Source organism: Lycium ferocissimum, chromosome 1 (genome assembly GCF_029784015.1).
Source record: "Lycium ferocissimum isolate CSIRO_LF1 chromosome 1, AGI_CSIRO_Lferr_CH_V1, whole genome shotgun sequence".
NCBI lineage: Eukaryota > Viridiplantae > Streptophyta > Magnoliopsida > Solanales > Solanaceae > Lycium > Lycium ferocissimum.
Genome location: NC_081342.1, coordinates 44,223,878 through 44,232,492, shown reverse-complemented (window position 1 = coordinate 44,232,492; position 8,615 = coordinate 44,223,878).

The window sequence follows — 8,615 nt, the reverse complement described above, 5'->3', positions numbered from 1 at the left end:
ACGACCGCCAAAGCTCAAATCCCGTTTCGTTCAAAACCTGCAAATGGTCACATTGACCAATTACTATTCATGAGACTTAAAATTCTATTCTTAACCAATACTTGTCTATAAAAATTTGGGCAGCATTTCCCCTGTACATACAGCATCCCCGAGATTCAACTCGGCTCAAAACAACTAACAACAACTCAACAACAACACCAACAACAACAACAACAACTATAAAACGCAATATAACATAACTCGTCACCTTTCCAACATAATGTCATCACCTTCATTCCGACCTCGTATTTTCAATTCAACATTGACATTCTCGTATTCATTACTAATTAAGATCATTACAACACAATTCGGAAGTATTTCATATCGTTTCCCTAGGATATTCATAAGATATACCAAATATACCAACTTTCCGCCAACACCATATTTCATCCGAAGCTTCTAATCTTTAGCATATTTATTCATAACATGTTTCCGTCTTCCAAGTTCATCAACAATCATCATAATTTGTACCTTAGCAACTTAATTTCCATAATGACATAAAATCATACTAAATCGACATAAGCTTCTACATTTTATTTCAATGCAAACTTACATCATTTTACCTCCATTTACATTGCAAGGATCATAACAACACAACTAACATATTAAACAACATTAATTCATTTCCCTTCCAACTTCAATGTACCACACGGCCATACCACATATTTCCAACTTCAACCAAATTCTCTCAACCTTTATTTCCAATATAATTTCCATCATAACCACATCTAGAATATAACATAAAATTCAACACACTATAGGTATACACATATACACACACACACATATATGTATATCCACTTTGTAACTTTCCATACATGCATATATGTATATCCACTTTGTAACTTTCCATTTGAAGAAACAATTCCAAACCAACTACATAGTTTCTACTCATTTTTTCATATACTACAACACAACCAAACCTTATATTTTTTTTTTTTTTTTCATGGGAAAACATTAAATTGGATGGAACTTACCTTTTTCATTTGAAGAAACAAGTCCTCTTTTCTTCCAAACCAACTACACTAAGTTGTAAAGGACACTTAATTTTAGGAAAACCACAAGTTATTATTTAAAATTTGAGCCTCTAATTCGTGCTCTCTCTTGTTCTTGTTTCTTTCCTTCTTTGTTTTCTTGAACACTTAGATAATGACTACTTATATTTTTTTTTTTTTTTTGCACATGGGAAATATTCATTAAATTGGTTTAAGGCCAGTGATGGCCGGCCACCCCTTACACAACCTAAATTCTTATTATTTATTTGAGCCCAATGACTTAAAATTCTTGTTTTATAGTTTCCGAAACCAATTCCTAAATGTTATATCCCGCATTTTCAAAGCATGAGCGTGACACGTGCTTCCTCAAAAAAAAAATTGAATTGACAATCATGTTGTTGCTACATAATTTAAACTCAAGTTGATAGTGTTGTATCCCGTATTTTTGAACGTCGGATTATTTGTAAGCTGAGGTGGGGCCCACACATCGAGATTTTTTTGGAACATCTGAAAAGTCATATGAATCACATATGTGAAGTTAAACACAACTCACGAAGGACCCTTGGGCCAAATCAAAGTAGAAGCCCTCCAAATGAATATTTTTAAGAAAATGTTTTCGGGTGACCTGACTTCGAGGGGCAAAAATGGTATTATAAGTTTGGAATTTGGAAAAATATCAAGAAATATAAGTTGTAGATAATTGAATTAGCTTTCCAACCATAGGTCGTGGGATCCAAGGTGACGTCTGGACAAGGAGATATGAACGTTTTAAGTCTGAAAGGTCAGTGGGCTAGGCCCAACTCGGGCCCAACCGGGTTAGGCCCATGACCCATGTTATATAAGTGATATTTTAGCACTTCCCTCCTCATTTTCAGACCTGGAACAACCAGAAAATTCTGGAGATAGAGAGAAAAAAAGCCTTGGAGAAGAAAAATCAATTTTGACCAAAATCCGAGCCCCGAATCCCGAAGCCCATGAAGGGAAAAGTGTTGTACGTTGCGTTGTCTTCAATTTGAGTTAAAAATCAACCAAGGAGGAGGGTGATAACGTGGTGGCTGAATTCTTAAGGTATGGATAAGGCTCCTTTTCATTGCTAACAAGTTTATTTAAAGTTTTAACGGATTAGAACGGGAAAAATAGCGATATAAATTCGTCCGTTGGTATTGTGATGTAAAGGAAAGAAGAATGGTTAAGTTGGCATGAGAATCTATTGTTAAGTTGTTGTAGGAAATTATATGATTTTATTCTAGTTTTATGTAATTATGAAAATGAATTGCTAAGGTGCAAATTATGGTTGTCGCTAATGAATTTGGGAGATGAAAACGTGCTATGAATATTTATGTCGAAGAATGGAGGTTTCGGATGAATTATGGCTTTGGTGGAATTTTTGTATATTTAGCAAATAATTTGTAAGAGGACATGAAATACTTCCGAATTGTGTTGGAATGATCTTGATTAGCAAAAGAAAATGAAAACATTGATATTGGTTTGGAAATGCGAAGTTAGATTGGAAGTTGATATGTTATATAGAAAAGAGGACAATATATGTTAGAATGCGTTTCAATTCGATTGCTGATGTTATTGGTATTGTTGTTGGTTGGGTTGTTGATATTTGGAGCCGAGTTAAGTCTCGGGGATGTTATATGTATAGGGGAGATGCTGCCCAAATTTCGTAGACAAGTATTGGTTAAGATTGAATTCTTAAAGCTTTATGATTAATATTTGGTAAATGTGACCAATTGTAGATTTTGGAGGAAACGGGATTTGAATTTGGAGAGGCGTAAGCGACGGAAAAGGTATGTAAGGCTTACCCTTTCTTTCTCTTGGCATGTCCTAGATGTGATAGGCTATGATTTGAGCCTCGGGGATGACTCTACTCTTAGAAATCCGAGCTTATATTTATCCCTTTTTCATTCAAAAGAGAATTGAACTAAATAACTTACGCTTTATTGTAAAGAAATGTTCAAACGTCCGTAACTTTTGAAAATGAAAGCGGAATGCCTTGAAATCTTCGAGGATGATCCAATGGCACATAATGACCACGTTTTTATGTTCGTTACCCGACTTGACCCGAGGTGGGCCCACAGTCCCCGAGATTTAATTGTATTGTTCTATTTGCCTTATTTCCGTAAGATAATTAAGGAAACCTTTGACTATTGTTCCGAATTTGATATAAGTGTCTGGTAACTCGGATATGAGCATTCGGTTCGACTATTCGATATAAATGCTTCGGTACGAATGATCCGATTTAAATATTTTGATATAAGCATTCCGATGTAAATATTCGATATAAGTATTCTGATATAAGTATTCAAAAATAAATATTTCGATATATATGTGTTCTGACATAGGTATTCTGATCTAAGTATTTTGGTGTAAGCATTTCGATATGATAACTCCGATATGAGTACTCCGGTATGAGCGTCCGATATAAGTATTTCGCTATGTGTATTCGGATATGAGTCGTCTGATCCGAGTATTCTAATATGAGTATGCTTTATAAGCCTTAATGTTCATCATGTACGATCTCGGATCGCTTAAACGGTCCGAAGAGGTTTCTGTATTCCAAACGCTCATAACTTTCCGATACTAACTCGGAAGAACCCGAAACTCGTTTTTGAGCCTTCGAATGTCGGTAATTGTACGTATCCATCGAGTCTGGATTTGTGTGCATATGGTTTCTCACGACTCTGTTCGTGCCTGACTCAATGTATTTTTCACTGAGTCCCGGGCCAGGGCATGTTATGTTCTCGTGCGTACTCCACGGTATGATTCACTGAGTCCCGGCCGGGACATGATCTCGTGCGCACTCTCTCGCATTATTCACCGAGTCCCTCGTACTTGCGGGCCGGGACACGTTATCTGTATATATTTATGATATGATGGTATGGGGATGGCGGCCAGGATGGCACATGATGATTATTCACCGAGACCCGCAGTAGAGGGCCGGGACACGTTATGTATACTTGGTACATGATTCTGACATGCATGGTTCCATATTACCGAGTCCCTTAACAAAGGGCCGAGACACGTTATTTGCATATATGACATATGATTCTGTTATACATGATCATATTCACCGAGTCCCTTATCAGAGGGCCGGGACACGTTATACGCATATGTGATCTATAATTTTGATATGCATTGATGAGTCTATCCACCGAGTCCCTCACGGGAGGGCCGGGACACGTTAGACGCATATGTGATATATGTCAGTATCTGAGCATTCTGTACGTTCTGTATTTCGTCCGCTACATGATATCATTTGGGCATTCTGTACGTTCTGTATCTCGTCTGATATCTGACGACATCTGAGTATTCTGTACGTTCGGTATTTCGTTCGATACATGACCTCGTCTGAACATTCTGTACGCTCTGTACTCCGTCTGACATGTGATATCACCGGTGCACTCTGTATTTTGTGCGCCTCTTCGGACATGCGATCCGTGATTGCCAAATAAGCATTTTGGTACTCTGGTTGACTCACTTACTTTCTGTACTCCTTCTGATATATGAGACAGGTATGTCTGATTTGTGTCTGAAAAATAAGCGCCTGGTATTTTGACTAATGTACTTATCTTTTAGTCCTGTTTGTTTCAGTTATGGTTCTGTTTTCTGTATTGCATGCCTTACATGCTCAGTACATTTTCCGTACTGACCCCCTTTCTTCGGGGGCTGCGTTTCATGCCGCGCAGGTACTCCCAGATGATTAGCAGCCATCATAGAAGATGCTCCAGTTGGGTTGGCAGTTCCAATTGCTCCTGGAGTACTGCCGAGTCGAGTACATATGTGATGTTTGATTCGTGTTAGAGACTTTGCGTACGGCGTCGTGGGTGTTGGTCGTCAGTTGTAAGCGGCTCCATCAGCCGATACGTCATATGTGTTGGTTCGGTTTGGCTACAAATTTTATGTAATTTGCAAGCAACGAAAAGGAAAAATATTTCTGAAAGTTGTATTTTGCATTTTAGCTTTATTCGAAAAAAAATTATGTGCGTAATAAGAGTCTGTGGGTTCGCTCGGCTCCGGATGTGGGGTCGGGTGCCCATCACACCCTAGTAAGGTCGGGGTGTGACAAAGTGGTATCAGAGCAGGTCTGTCCTAGGGGTTGTCTGCAAAGTCGTGTCCGGTAGAGTCCTGTTTATGGTGTGAAGCGCGCCACATTTATAAACAGGAGGCTACGGGGCATCTAGGGATTGTTGACCTTCTTTCTGTCATAGATCGTGCGATAGAGCCAAGTCATAGGAGAATGAAATTCCATATGTAAGCCTTACATACGACGGAAGGAAGCAAGTAACGATATGGAAAGGTTACAAGGGCAAGTCTGAAAATATTTGTTTTGTTATCTAAAACAGAAAGTTCTGGACGGCTAGAATGTGATATATAGTCGTATGCTCTGTAAGGTATTGTTGGTATATGCTGCGTACGGATTTCGAATGACAAGAATTTGTAAAGGTGATATGGAAGACCAAAAAGGGTAAAATAGTAATTGTACGAGAAAGGACGTATTACGAATATGTCTCGGAATACGAAAAATCTTGACTTGCTCCGCATTATGTAGTAAAGGTCATACGAGGAAGTGGACGTGATTATATCAGCGTTAAGGCACTGAATTCCACCAAAGTTTCGAGGTTAAGCGTGCTCAGGTGGGAGTAATTTCAAGATGGGTGACCCCCTGGGAAGTATGCAAGAAATTCCAAAGATTAGTTTGTAAAAGACAAATGAAAAACCAGAATGGCCTAAGTGAAATTAGAATATACGAGATGGTTAGAGACCATAAAAGGCCACGTAGTATGCGACAGGCCAGACTAGAGAAGAGACAGAAAGTACGTCACGACTCCGGAATTTGGATAGGGTTGAATAGTGTCTGGAAGTATTTTGTGGGTTAGTTGATACTAATTATATGTATATGTATATGAATGCGTATGATATCTCATCTATGATTGTATTAGCGGACACGTGTGTCCTAACGACCGAGCCGCCCCAAGAGGGCCGGATCGGTGGTTATTCCGGAGAGTTTCGAGTGGGCCGTCTCGGCGGCCCGGTGTCGTCGTGATATATGAAAGACATTAATCGAACGGAATTTAAGGGACAAACGAAAGACATGGTACAGATATTACAAAGTAGATTGACACTAGTTCCATCACTAGCTAAGGCTGGAATGTTCTAGCACAACGATGTTCGGGGATAGAAAGAAAGCGAGTACGCAAAGGGGGACAGTAATGATAACGTTCGGAAAATTTTGAAGGAAAGAAAGAGACCTCCCCGAAGTGTGATGAAATCCCATAAGGTCAGTTGAACATTCGAGGACGAATGTTCTAAAGGGGGGGAGGATGTTATATCCCGCATTTTCAAAGCATGAGCGTGACACGTGCTTCCTCAAAAAAAAAAAAAAATTGAATTGACAATCATGTTGTTGCTACATAATTTAAACTCAAGTTGATAGTGTTGTATCCCGTATTTTTGAACGTCGGATTATTTGTAAGCTGAGGTGGGGCCCACACATCGAGATTTTTTTGGAACATCTGAAAAGTCATATGAATCACATATGTGAAGTTAAACACAACTCACGAAGGACCCTTGGGCCAAATCAAAGTAGAAGCCCTCCAAACGAATATTTTTAAGAAAATGTTTTCGGGTGACCTGACTTCGAGGGGCAAAAATGGTATTATAAGTTTGGAATTTGGAAAAATATCAAGAAATATAAGTTGTAGATAATTGAATTATCTTTCCAACCATAGGTCGTGGGATCCAAGGTGACGTCTGGACAAGGAGATATGAACGTTTTAAGTCTGAAAGGTCAGTGGGCTAGGCCCAACTCGGGCCCAACCGGGTTAGGCCCATGACCCATGTTATATAAGTGATATTTTAGCACTTCCCTCCTCATTTTCAGACCTGGAACAACCAGAAAATTCTGGAGATAGAGAGAAAAAAAAGCCTTGGAGAAGAAAAATCAATTTTGACCAAAATCCGAGCCCCGAATCCCGAAGCCCATGAAGGGAAAAGTGTTGTACGTTGCGTTGTCTTCAATTTGAGTTAAAAATCAACCAAGGAGGAGGGTGATAACGTGGTGGCTGAATTCTTAAGGTATGGATAAGGCTCCTTTTCATTGCTAACAAGTTTATTTAAAGTTTTAACGGATTAGAACGGGAAAAATAGCGATATAAATTCGTCCGTTGGTATTGTGATGTAAAGGAAAGAAGAATGGTTAAGTTGGCATGAGAATCTATTGTTAAGTTGTTGTAGGAAATTATATGATTTTATTCTAGTTTTATGTAATTATGAAAATGAATTGCTAAGGTGCAAATTATGGTTGTCGCTAATGAATTTGGGAGATGAAAACGTGCTATGAATATTTATGTCGAAGAATGGAGGTTTCGGATGAATTATGGCTTTGGTGGAATTTTTGTATATTTAGCAAATAATTTGTAAGAGGACATGAAATACTTCCGAATTGTGTTGGAATGATCTTGATTAGCAAAAGAAAATGAAAACATTGATATTGGTTTGGAAATGCGAAGTTAGATTGGAAGTTGATATGTTATATAGAAAAGAGGACAATATATGTTAGAATGCGTTTCAATTCGATCGATGTTATTGGTATTGTTGTTGGTTGGGTTGTTGATATTTGGAGCCGAGTTAAGTCTCGGGGATGTTATATGTATAGGGGAGATGCTGCCCAAATTTCGTAGACAAGTATTGGTTAAGATTGAATTCTTAAAGCTTTATGATTAATATTTGGTAAATGTGACCAATTGTAGATTTTGGAGGAAACGGGATTTGAATTTGGAGAGGCGTAAGCGACGGAAAAGGTATGTAAGGCTTACCCTTTCTTTCTCTTGGCATGTCCTAGATGTGATAGGCTATGATTTGAGCCTCGGGGATGACTCTACTCTTAGAAATCCGAGCTTATATTTATCCCTTTTTCATTCAGTAGAATTGAACTAAATAACTTACGCTTTATTGTAAAGAAATGTTCAAACGTCCGTAACTTTTGAAAATGAAAGCGGAATGCCTTGAAATCTTCGAGGATGATCCAATGGCACATAATGACCACGTTTTTATGTTCGTTACCCGAGGTGGGCCCACAGTCCCCGAGATTTAATTGTATTGTTCTATTTGCCTTATTTCCGTAAGATAATTAAGGAAACCTTTGACTATTGTTCCGAATTTGATATAAGTGTCCGGTAACTCGATATGAGCATTCCGGTTCGACTATTCCGATATAAATGCTTCGGTACGAATGATCCGATTTAAATATTTTGATATAAGCATTCCGATGTAAATATTCGATATAAGTATTCGATATAAGTATTCAAAAATAAATATTCGATATATATGTGTTCTGACATAGGTATTCTGATCTAAGTATTTTGGTGTAAGCATTCTGATATGATAACTCCGATATGAGTACTCCGGTATGAGCGTCCGATATAAGTATTCTGCTATGTGTATTCGGATATGAGTCGTCTGATCCGAGTATTCTAATATGAGTATGCTCTATAAGCCTTAATGTTCTTCATATACGATCTCGGATCGCTTAAACAGTCGAAGAGGTTTCGTATTCCAAACGCTCATAACTTT